The 12,965-nt window shown below is 46.8% G+C and overlaps 1 pseudogene; it reads right to left on the bottom strand.

The window, feature by feature from the left end:
- Positions 1 to 210: 210 nt before the first annotated feature.
- Positions 211 to 328, bottom strand: LOC124720358 (annotated as a pseudogene).
- Positions 329 to 12,965: the final 12,637 nt, after the last annotated feature.

Below are 12,965 nucleotides of genomic sequence, written 5' to 3' on the forward strand. Positions count from 1 at the left end.
TGGAGAAGAACACTCAGTCTTCAGGCCACGAGTGGCCTACCGGCACCATCCGACCGCCGTGTCATCCTCAATGGAGGATGCGGATTGGAGGGGCGTGGGGTCAGCACACCGCTGTCCCGGTCGTTATGATGGTATTCTTGACCGAAGCCGCTACTATTCGGTCGAGTAGCTCCTCAATTGGCATCACGAGGCTGAGTGCACCCCGAAAAATGACAACAGCGCATGGCGGCCTGGATGGTCACCCATCCAAGTGCCGGCCACGGCCGACAGCGCTTATCTTCGGTGATCTCACGGGAACCGGTGTATCCACTGCGGCAAGGCCGTTGCCCTTGGAAAAGTACAAGTTAAGTAAATCTTCTGATCACTGTTATAACTTGTTTGCTAATCATTTCAGCTCCTGTCCAGCTTTCTTGCGACGACAGTTGCTGCACCACTCTGTAACTCACCTCTCCTTACTTTTGTGTATGGAGCTGTACACAATCTACATCTTCGAAAGTTGTCTGTGACCTGTATGTGGCATGTCTTCAGTGATCCAGACTATTAGAACAGTCGAGGAGAGGTGTAAGAACCGTCGGTCCCTGTGGCCGAGCTGTTCTAGGCGAGTCTGTCCGGAACCGCGCTGCTGCTACGGTCGCAGGTTCGAATCCTTCCTCGGGCATGGATGTGCTTGATGTCCTTAGGTTAGTTAGGTTTAAGTAATTCTAAGTCTGCGGGACTGATGATCCCAGATATTAAGTCCCATAGTGCTTAGAGCCATTTGAACCATTCTTTTGTGTAAGAACTTTCAGTACCACACCCAACTAAAACAATCAAGCACATCAGCCTTCGCTGCGCCTCCATAGCTGAGTGGTCAGCGTAGATGGCTCCCATGTGGAGGAGCCGGTTCGATTCTCGTTACTGCCAAGGATTTTTCCTTGGTGAGAGTACTGGTAAGGAGTGCACTCAGTCTTGTGATACCAATTGAGGAGCTACTTCATTGAGAAGTAGCGGCTCCACGGTCCGGAAAGATGGCAAAATGGCCTGGAGGGCGGTGTGCTAATCACATGTCCGTCCACACGGCATCCGAATGAAGGTGACACGGTGGCCGGTCGACGTGCCTTGGGCCTTCAAGGCCTGGATAAGGTGCTCGTTCAAAAACTCAGCTGTCGCCGACCATTGCCACGAGTATAATGCCGAAATGGAATACGACGAAACCAGCATCGTGGTGCAAACGCCAACACTCTGGGAAAGAGTAATTAACGAGTATGTCAAAATAAATACGTCGGCAAAATCTAATAAACCGGGACTGAAGTTTCAGTATTAGCAAGGCTTGGGGTCCGGTACGTAGTTAAGTAACACATATATGTCGTTTTTGGAAGGATCTTATTCATAAATATTAAGTTGTCGGGAAGGAAGGAAAACATTCTGCAGGTGTGTATATGGATTGTAACACGATGGGCTTTCCAAATCACTGCAGGTACTAAGTCTTGCAGTCTCTTTGAAAAAGTAAGTCGAACATTTTTGAATAATGTTCTTTTCTTGAGGAAGTAATTCTTATGCATCGCCAAGTTATGTCTTTAGTAGTGTTTTAAGTTGTTTCTTTTCCTACTCATACATTTTCTGAGTATTATAATTGTAATGAAAGCGCATACAAAACAGTTTTGTTGATCATCGTCATCAGAAGTAGCAGCAGAAGCAGTATTACATACAGGCCATTTCTTCAGATCATCGAGAAATACCTATATTCGTGCGGAGTATAATCAAGTAAACGTTGAAAGGCTTATATTTTGTTTCTGTTGATAACCACTGTTCCATTGTAAGCCTTTTCAAAATTAGAAACAACAGACACATCCATAAATAAAAGATCGAATGCATGCTTTTGTAGTTCTAGTAGTGTGTAAAAGCCACAACTCCTCACTATAACTTAGCGTATTCAAAGCTCGTAAAGGAACATGGCTGAAACCTGGCTTACCTGCTTTTTGGAACATGGCTACCTTTTTATTCACTTAACAACCCTCTTCCTTATAGTATGTTGGCCACTACTGAGAGAAGCTGCAAATAACTTTATCATGTCTTCTGATTACCCGTTTCACCATCGAAAGTTTCGTGTCACGTTATGCGAATGTCCACGAACAGGAGAAAACTACAGAAAGCGGAACTTAACGAGTGGTGCATTAAGTGCTCGACAGACTGTAGGCAAAGACGATCATCGTTGGAGTGAAGCCCTTTCAAAAATGACGTCGCTGTAAAGAAGTCACAAAAATACCCTTATAACGTGTGAAATGGAGCCTATTTCATGCAGAAGAGCTGTATGTTTGTATATACACTACTGGCCATTAAAAGTGCTACACCACGAAGATGACGTGCTACAGACGCGAAAATTAGTCGATAGGAAGGAGATGCTGTTATATGCAAATGATTAGCTTTTCAGAGCACTCACACAAGGTTGGCGCCGGTGGCGACACCGTCAACGTGCTGACGTGAGGAAAGTTTCCAACCGATTTCTCATACACAAACAGCAATTCACCGGCGTTGCCTGGTGAAACGTAGTGCTGACGCCTCGTGTAAGGAGGAGAAATGCGTACCATCACGTTTCCGACTTTGATAAAGGTCGGACTGTAACCTATCGAGATTCTGGTTTATCGTATAGCGACATTGCTGCTCACGTTGGTCGAGATCCAATGACTGTTAGCAGAATATGGAATCAGTGGGTTCAGGAGGGTAATACGGAATGCCATGCTGGATCCCAACGGCCTCGTATCACTAACAGTCGAGATGACAGGCATCTTATCCACATTGCTGTAACGGATCGTGCAGCCATGTCTCGATCCCTGAGTCAACAGATGGGGACGTTTGCAAGACAACAACCATATGCAGGAACAGATCGACGACGTTTGCAGCAGCATGGATTATCAGCTCGGAGACCATGGCTGCGGTTACGCTTGACGCTGCATCACAGACAGGAGCTCCAGCTATGGTGTACTCAACGACGAACCTGGGTGCGCGAATGGCAAAACGTCATTTTTTTTGGATGAATCCAGGTTCTGTTGACAGCATCATGATGTGCGCATCCGTGTTTGGCGACATCGTGGTGAACGCACATTGGAAGCGTGTATTCGTCATCGCCATACTGGCGTATCACCCGGCGTCATGGTATGAGGTGCCATTGGTTACACGTCTCGGTCACCTCTTTTTCGCACTGACGGCACTTTGAACAGTGGATGTTACATTTCAGATGTGTTACGACCCGTGGCTCTACCCTTCATTCGATCCCTGCGAAACCCTACATTTCAGCAGGATAATGCACGACCGCATGTCGCAGGTTCTGGACGGGCATTTCTGGATACAGAAAATGTTCGACTGCTGCCCTGGCCAGCACATTCTCCATATCTCTCACCAATTGAAAACGTCTGGTCAATGGTGGCCAAACAACTGGCTCGTCACAATAGGCCAGTCACTATTCTTGATGAACTGTGGTATCGTGTTGAAGCTGCATGGGCAGCTGTACCTGTACACGCCATCCAAGCTCTGTTTGACTCAATGCCAAGGCGTATCAAGGCCGTTACTACGGCCAGAGGTGGTTGTTCTGGGTACTCATTTGTCAGGCTCTATGCACCCAGATTCCGTGAAAATGTAATCACATGTCAGTTCTAGTATAATATATTTGTCCAAAAAAAAAAATGGTTCAAATGACTCTGAACACTATGGGACTTAACTACTGAGATCATCAGTCCCCTAGAACTTAGAACTACTTAAACCTAACTAACCTAAGGACATAACACACATCCATGCCCAAGGCAGGATTCGAACCTGTGACCGTAGCGGTCGCGCGGTTCCAGACTTAGGCGCCTAGAACCGCTCGGCCACACCGGCCGGCTATATTTGTCCAATGAATACCCGCTTATCATCTGCATTTCCTCCTGGTGTAGCAATTTTAATGGCCAGTAGTGTAGAAACTGTTGTTTTCCTTACCTCATTTTGTCAAAATTTGGAGTAAAGCCCTTTCAAAAATGAGTGTCGGCTGGTAATCTAATGTTTTGCGTATAAATATTGCCGATAAACTATTGTCGATTATACTGTTGACAGTGAGTCAGCAGAAACTGTCACAACCGTTACACATATCTGGAGATAGGCCGTAACGGTTAGTGAACAAGTGGAGCCTTGGACAGCGCCTCTCAACCGTCCACTTTGGAGGCAGGACGAAATCAGCCCGCGTACGTGGGCTTGCTCTGACTGACTGGTACGAGGCGCCCGAAGCGCGCGCTGCGGGCTGCCTACGCTGCAGGGATCCAGCCCTGGGCGAGTGACGCTGTCAGCGGACGGCGGGCCGCGCCGTGGGCGGCGGGCGGCGGGCGGCGGGCAGCTGCGACACTTTTGTGTGGCCCGCGCGCTGACGATTCCAGCCGCTGCCTGCGGGGGCGGTCGCCCCGCCGCCGCCGGTCAAATTATTAATTGAGGTTAGGACTGTCGAACGCGTCCGCGCGCGTCCGCAGGCTAATCCATCGACACGCGTCACGGCCGCAGAGGGCGGCGCCAGAGAAGATGATAGAGCAAACAACAGGTAAAAGAGTAAATAAAAACGCGCCGAGCGCGGGCGCGCGCGTCGCAAACAAAACACTGCGCGGCGATTGTGTTTGTTTGGCCTTTGGGGTACAGTTACGCATTCAATTTCAATTGTGAATTAAATGAAGCGTAAAATAAACTGTCAACAGCCAATGAAGTTTTCGCTTTGAAAATGATTGGAGAACCAGTGCGGCAAGAGTTACATCTATGTATAAATAATTTTTTTCACAGTTCATCAAATCGTAAAATGCGACAATAATACGACGCGCGACGGGGGGAAGTGGATGCACTTTGGTTGTTTTTAATTAACGCTTACACCTATATAGCCGGCCGTGTAGCGGCGAGTGCAGTTTGGACGGAATAATGCGTATTTATGTTTATATTCCCCGCCCTCCATAACTCCTCTCTCTCCCTCCCCCCTTCGCTGCAGCTCGCGGCACACACAGAACGCGCGAAATATTATCATGAGCTTTTCTTTCCGTTATTTACAGCGTGCACATATGCTGCGCAAATGTCGATTGAAACATACAGTGTGTGTGCGCGCGCAGGATAGAGACAGAGAGCGCAGTTAATGTTGATGCGATTTTGATCACCGAAGCAGGAAATTGCGTTTGGGAGCAGTAATTGTGTAATGCTTTTAGTGGGCGCATCCCAGTCCGGCTGTGCACATTGCGTTGAGGATACCACGCGCGCCGGCCAACCGCTGCGCTTTCTGCCACCGTTATTGCTGCTTGCGCTGATATAAAAATTATAATAAAAATGGTTATAATAATAGCGTCCTCAATGCTGGCCGAGGCAAGCGATCGTTGCAATAATGCACATTGTCGATTTGCGAGTAAAAAATTTCAAACGATCCAGCTGACGTAAAAATCGGACTAATCGCGGGAGTTTGGAAAGGTTTCTGATCGGGACGGTGCGAGTGGTGGGTGCTTGTCTGGCAGAGCAGTTTTTCGTCTTCACTCCTGTGGCTACTGCGGTTAGTTCTTCACCAGCGAATTGAGAATTAGCATTAGATGAAAGTTACTTTTAACGTCATACGAACATATGTGTGACGCGTCCTATTTTCCAGGAGAGCACGCGTGTTGCGCGAGCAGAGAGGCGCTCGGAAGATTAGCTTCATTGACACAATTGACGGTTTTCATTCCTTCTTTCGGCATTACTGAACATGCCGCCCGTGTGCAACCTTCGGACGCGGTAATTGCTCTGCCGATACGGGGAACTGATCGCGGATCTTCGGCTGCCATTCAGCAGTGGAAGTGCGATTCGGACGTGCACTTTCATTCCACAATCAATTCGGCGGGACGTAAGTCAATAACTGGGAAATTAAAATGGCCGTCGGTACCATTTAACAGGATTGGTGCAGCGGCGGCAGAATAAGCTGCGTATAAGTTAGCGGCGGCGCAGAGTTATCAGCGTGTACCGGCCGCGGCCATATTTGGGCACGATTCTGTTTTATCGTGGGATTACGCGCCGCGGTGTGATCCGATTCTAATGAAGCGCCAGCCGCCGCAAAGCCCCGCCCCTCTCCGCCCCTTCTCCCCCCCCCCCCCCCCCTTATTGCGAAGAACGGCGCGACGCACCCCCCTCGCGCTCATTTGAATATTAACGGCGTATCCTTATGAGCCTGCGGTTAATTAGCCGAAATAAATAACGCCCGAGTACGTAGGCGTTACCCAGAAAACTACGTCTAATTAGAAGCGGTGGGTAGTTGGAGTTGCGGCCCGCGGAAAGAGAGTTGTCGCAGCGATGTTGTAATCGGGTCCGAGTCTGCCGACCCGGTCCGCCTAATGAATTGGTTGCAGCGAGTGGACGTCTGCGCGAGAGTAACACACGGCCAGCGCGAGCCGCACTGAGTTACGGCGGCTGTCCTGTCGCATCCGTCAGGCCGCAATGGCCACCGCCGCCACCGCCTGTTCTCCGGGGACGCCAGCGGCGAAGCCCCAAGTGCTGACCGCCGGGTCGCTCCAGCACAGCGCGCGTACAGGCTGTCCGAGCCGACGGTGTCGTCGAGGCGGTAACGCCAGAGGCCTCTGTGAAAAGAGATTCTCAAAATTTTTCACCGTGATCGATTAATGGTACGATTTCGGCTGCTCAGCCGAGCTGTTCATTCCGTTTCAAAGAGCAGTAGGTATTTGAAATTATAGGAGAAGACATCACAGAAAGGCGCCAACTAAACCGTTGGCGAAACGATACCTGGCAGAGAGAATGCGATTCGGCAGAAAGAGGCGGTGGCGTCTACTTATCTTCTCCAAACATCAACGAACGAATGAGGCTAAAACTTATAGATCTCGCACGTGTCATGATCCATTTCCTCGCTGGCCATGGTCCATATCCAGAACGCCTCCATCAGTTTGGTCTCAGCCGAACACCAACGTGCCGCCGGGGTGGCCGAGTGGTTCTAGGCGCTACAGTCTGGAACCGCGTGACCACTACGGTCGCAGGTTCGAATCCTGCCTCTGGCAGGGATGTGTGTGATGTCCTTAGGTTAGTTAGGTTTAAGTAGTTCTAAGTTCTAGGGGACTGATGACCTCAGAAGTTAGGTCCCATAGTGATCAGAGCCATTTGAACCATTTTTGAACACCCATGTGCACCTGCGGAGAACTATGAACCCCTGAACATCACACATCATATTGTGACAGACTCACACACTTACGACCCCGATATGAAATGACATCAAAGGACAAAGTGCGAGGTCATCCACATGGGTACTAAAAGAAATCCAATAAATTTTGGGTATACGATAAATCGCACAAATATAAGGGCTGTCAATTCGACTAAATACCTAGGAAATACAACTACGAGCAACTTAAATTGGAAAGACCACGTAGATAATATTGTGGGGGAAGCGAAACATAGACTGCGATTTGTTGGCAGAACACTCGGAAGATGCGACAAACCCACTAAAGAGACAGCCTACATTACACTTGTCCGTCCTCTGCTGGAATATTGCTGCGCGGTGTGGGATCCTTACCAGGTAGGATAGACGGAGGACATCGAAAAAGTGGAAAGAAGGGCAGGTCGTTTCGTGTAATCGCGTAATAGGGGTGAGAGTGTCACTGATATGATACAAGAGTTCGGGTGGCAGTCACTGAAACAAAGGCGGTCTTTTTTTGCGGCGAGATCTATTTAAGAAATTTCAATCACCAATTCTCTCTTCCGAATGCGTAAATATTTTGTTGCCACCCATATACGTAGGGAGAAACGATCATCATAATAAAATAAGAGAAATCAGAGCTAGAACGGAAAGATTTAGGTGTTCCTTTTTCCCACGCGCCATTGAGAGTGCAATGGTAGAGAAGTAGTATGAAAATGGTTCGATGAACCCTCTGCCAGGCAATTAAGTGTGAATTGCAGAGTAACCATGTAGATGTAGGTAAGTTCTATGACAGCCGGTCGATTGGTGCATACTGAGGGAGATAACCAATAATGTGTCACGTATCTTACACGAAGTGTACAAACAAGAAGTGTCACACAACACACAGAAAAGAGGAAAGACACAAACATAGCGACAGGTTGCTCGAAATGACAGACACACAGATACAGACTCATATGCTGAAACAGATACATACATTGAGATCAATATACAGGCCTAGATGTAAGAAAGATTAAGGAACACAGAAATGGATCAGCGGTCATAAAATATTGAAACGTCTTGAGTAATACCTGTAATTTAAATAAAGTAATTGTTTGTTAACCATAGGTAAAGTAACACTAAACTTAGATAATGTTTACCTTACACACAACACACACCATGTACACAAGACGTAGAAATAAGGCAGTCAAAAGATGCACAGTTAATGTACCACATATGGCCTGTAACACCGAACGAGGTGGCGCAGTGGTTAGCACGCTGGACTCGCATTCGGGAGGACGATAGTTCAATCCCGTGTCCGGCCATCCTGATTTAGGTTTTCCGTGATTTCCCTAAATCGCTCCAGGCAAATGCCGGGATGGTTCCTTTGAAAGGGCACGGCTGACTTCCCTCCCTAATCCGATGAGACTGATGACCTCGGTGTCTGGTCTCCTCCCCCCCCCCCCCCCCCAAACATCCCCCGCCCCCCCCCCCCATGATCACGCTGATCACGCCTGTAACAAATGTCGTATAACAGTAATACAAATACATGCCTCTATATATAAATTTGTCACATGAATATCAAAGATATTTTCTGTACCCTGCCTCCAATGTGATAGGCTCTATGATTTTCCGAGTGGTGGGATCTCTAATACAAACCTACGTACTTCCCTATTATCTTTTATTTCTTCTTCTTAAATGTAGCAATTTTGTTTTCTATCCTCCTAAATTCCTGTCTTGTATTCACAAATCGTTCATTTTAAGATTTTGATTTCTTAATTACTTCTAAGTTTATAAGTATTTAAAACTGTAATATTATTAATTGTTACTACAAATAAGAATTATCAAATAAGTTTTACGTTCTACACGCGTACAATTTCATATTGTGAAAATATGACCTGTCTTAGTAACTAGGTGACAGGTCATTTGTAAACAGCAGCAAATAACATATAAATAAATTCCATTTTCCTGCACTGTATTTCGACGATCGGAAGTACTTTCGCCATTGGAGACTGTAACCAAATTCCGAAAAGACAGAGTCTCTACAAGTTGGATTGGACTCCGAGTTGTACAGACTTCAAATGGCGAGGCCCGCACAACTGCTCTTGTAGTGAAACGGGAAAAGAGGGAGTTTTCTCGCCGAAATTTGTGTCACGCAATTAACCAAGATGCACAGGCGGGGTATCAGGTAACGTCCTGACCTGGAATGCACCACATACAATTGCCCGAGGTGTGTGAGCAGGCTGGAGATTTCCCAGGAGGAAAGGAGTAGCGGATGACCTTGAATATAACAAGCCCAAATGCTTCAGGTGTAACTTGACACCTGCAGTGACATTGAGATAAGATCGTTATCTGTTTTTGAACCCGCAGAAACCTTCTTCTACATTCCACCTCAACAACTTAACCAACATAGAACTCAGTATCAAACTACTTCACAGTCGATATCAAAATTACTTATGTGTCACCCTGGGATAGGTGACTTGGTTTCAAGGATCATCCGTCGAACACAGCTGCCAAACTTAGAACTCGCATCAGCATCTTGCACAAACTGTCCAATATGTCTTGGAGGTCTTCAGGTGTCACCCTACAGTCTTCAGCTTTAGGTCTGGTCTATCCGACAGCGGAATATTGTGCACTGCTTCTGCTCAAAAGTAATCGCATCGACATCCATCTAAATCAAACCATAGTCTAACAAGTACAGTCAAGACATTCCTGCTCATTTTTGTAGTACATTGCGACAACAGCGCTCCAAGTGGACAGAAAGGTTGATTGGTTAAGGGAGGAGACAAGAAAAGCGAGGTCATCGGTCCCACCGGATTAGGGAGGGACGGGGAAGGAAGCCGGCCACGCCTTTTCAAAGAAACGATCCCAGCATTGGCATGAAGCGATTTAGGGAAATCACAGAAAACCTAAATCAGGCTGTCCGGACACGGGTTTGAACCGTGTGCTAACCACCGTAACCGCTCGGTTAGGGGCAGAAAGCTACAGAAAAATGAGAAGAAATTGCCTGGCTCAGCAACAACTATTCCAGGAATGGTTTGTCCACGCTACTTCCTCACTTTGAGGTGCAGTAGTGAAGAGGGTAGGACGGCAGACGGGCTGAGCGACGTGTCGGCGCTAAGCCGCGGACGGGTTTGGCGAGGCTCCAGGTGGCCGCCAGCCGCTGCGGGTCCGTCACACGGCCTGCCTGGCCAATCAAACGCTGCTCGCAGGAAGCCCCGGCACCGGCAACGGCCTCGCGAGGCCACAAATCTCTGCCTAACGGTCGCCTTTCATTTTACTGCTCTACATTCTGGGAACGCGCCTTGCTCAGCACCTGCGTCCGTCCTCAACCAACCGAGTATTACCGCCTGAACTTGCTCCTAGACATGCATTCCAGGGGTGATGGTTACGTCCACACCCTGTCATCTATCTGTGTACACCCGGACACACGAAGTGTATGGCAGAGGGTACTTAGCACTGTACCAGATGTTAGAATTTCTCCCCATTCTAATTGCGTATGGGTCGCGGGACGAATTATGCCTGAAGAAGTTACTTTTAATTCTGACGATGAATCTCCATCCAAGTTAACTTTTGCATCCGCCCTATCAAGAAGTCTTGCGTCCATATAACAGGTCTTTCTGTTAATGAACCTAGGTTAGGTACCGATTCAGACGCTTTTAGGAAGTCAAGAAATTGTGCATCAACCTGACTGTTTTGATACATGGCTTTCAGCTTGTCATGTAAGTAAATCCCGAGAGGTGTTTCACGTGACCGATGTTTTCGGGTTTCATGTTGGCTGGTATTTCCACATTTTTGTGCAGAGTCGAGTAATCCCTGCAGCATACGTAATGTGTTCCGAAATACCTAGTCACCTCACTGACACTTTTACTGTAATGATTTTTACATAGTGTATACAACTACTATAATAATATTTCGTCCCAATACGCATTTCGCATAATTGGGACAAAGCATGGTCACTAGCCTCTCCTGGTTGCGATTACATATCGATGTGTCGTCTGCGTGCACTTTTTACAAAAGTACTCGTTTTTTGGGCTACTTTTTCTATCCTGTGTTAATTACATTACTTACGCCCCACACACCGTAAACGTTTAATTTCTGTGTAAGTAGTAATTTACTGTTTTTGTTTTCTTGACAGTTATCCATTTGTTAACGTAACACAGGTAATAATCTGTACGAAATTGGCGCCGCAGTAATATGTAGCAGTTCCACCATAAACCTGCAACAGTGCCAGTGTGACAACTAGTTTGCAGCTAACTGAAAATATGAGAGCGTTATTTTACAACAGACGGTAGTCGAAATAGGTCCTTGGTCTTCATCTACATCCTTCTGTTAATATCTTAAGTGGCTTTCCGAATTTGGCCATGTAACCATGTCAGCAGTCGAATGTCAGTTACGATGATACGAACGTAAGGACAACACAAAACCCAGTTCCCGAGCGGAGACCATCCCCGACTTGGCCAGGAATCGAACCTGGATCCCTTCGGTTAGCAATCAGCCGCGCTGACCGGGCAGCTACCGAGGCAGACAAGGAAATTGTTTTCGCGTCAGGGTAAGAGAGAAGGTGTTACATCTACGTTCCTCAAGCCAGATTACGGTGTGTGGTGGAGCATACTTCAGAACCACTACCTCTTCGCATCTCCTGTTCAGTTTCCGAATGCTACGCAAGAAGAACGGCAGTCGCAAAGATCCAGATCGAATTTCTCCTATTTTATCGGCATTTCCATTTCGACAGATGTAGCTAGCAGGAAGTAACATGTGGCCTGAATCTTATTGGTCATACATTTCCTAATTTTAAAAGTAAACCGGTTAGTTATGTACAACGCCTTTCTTGTAGCGTCTCCCACTGTCCTTGATAAACGAAGTCGTGATGGAAGGCGCCGCTCTTCTTTGTATCATCTATATTTTCTACATTAGTTCTGCTTGGCAAGGGTTCAAGACTGGAGAGTAATCTTCGAGTATCGCTCGAACGAGGGTTCAGTAAGGTGTGTATTTCGTGGAAGAGTTGCATTTCCTTAGAGTTCTTTTAATGAATGTAAGTTTGGCATGTACTCTTCCACAATCCGTTCGTTTCTGACACATACTCCTAGGTACGGCTTTCGCTCGATAGTACTTCAGTTCTGAAGGTGTTTGCTCCCACGGCATAGGCTATATTAGAAAAAAGCCTTCATTATATCAAGATAACATAGCCCATCTACAGCTCTTATTCACAAAAGTTTCTACAGTGCGATCCATATAAACATGAACTACTTTTATAAGTTATAACATTTGAATCAATAACATTACGGTTTACGTACACCAAATAGTGTGTTCCTGTATTCTTAAAGAGCTACATATGGTTTTTATACAGGGTGACAATTATTTAACTATATGAGAAAAAACCGTAAATTAAGTACAAACTGCGGCGTGCCTACACTTTATTCAACATGTAAACGTCACTACAGATATTCGTATTTAGGTTATGACATGTTGTGTGAGCCTACCGCCATTGGTGATGATATGGCACAGACTAATAGCGAAATTCTGCATGACTCGCTCAAGTGTCGGGGGATGGATGCTGTCGATGACCTCCTGAATGGTTGTTTTTAGCTCAACAATGGTTTTGGGGCTATTGCTGTACATCTTATCTTAAATATAGAACCATAAAAAGGAATCGCATATGTTCAGATCCGGAGAATATTGCGGCCAATCGAGACCCTATCGCCGGCCGGAGTGGCCGTGCGGTTCTAGGCGCTACAGTCTGGAGCCGAGCGACCGCTACGGTCGCAGGTTCGAATCCTGCCTTGGGCTTGGATGTGTGTGATGTCCTTAGGTTAGTTAGGTTTAAGTAGTTCTAAGTTCTAGGGGACTG

This window comes from Schistocerca piceifrons, chromosome 1, assembly GCF_021461385.2.
Source record: "Schistocerca piceifrons isolate TAMUIC-IGC-003096 chromosome 1, iqSchPice1.1, whole genome shotgun sequence".
Taxonomy (NCBI): Eukaryota; Metazoa; Arthropoda; class Insecta; order Orthoptera; family Acrididae; genus Schistocerca; species Schistocerca piceifrons.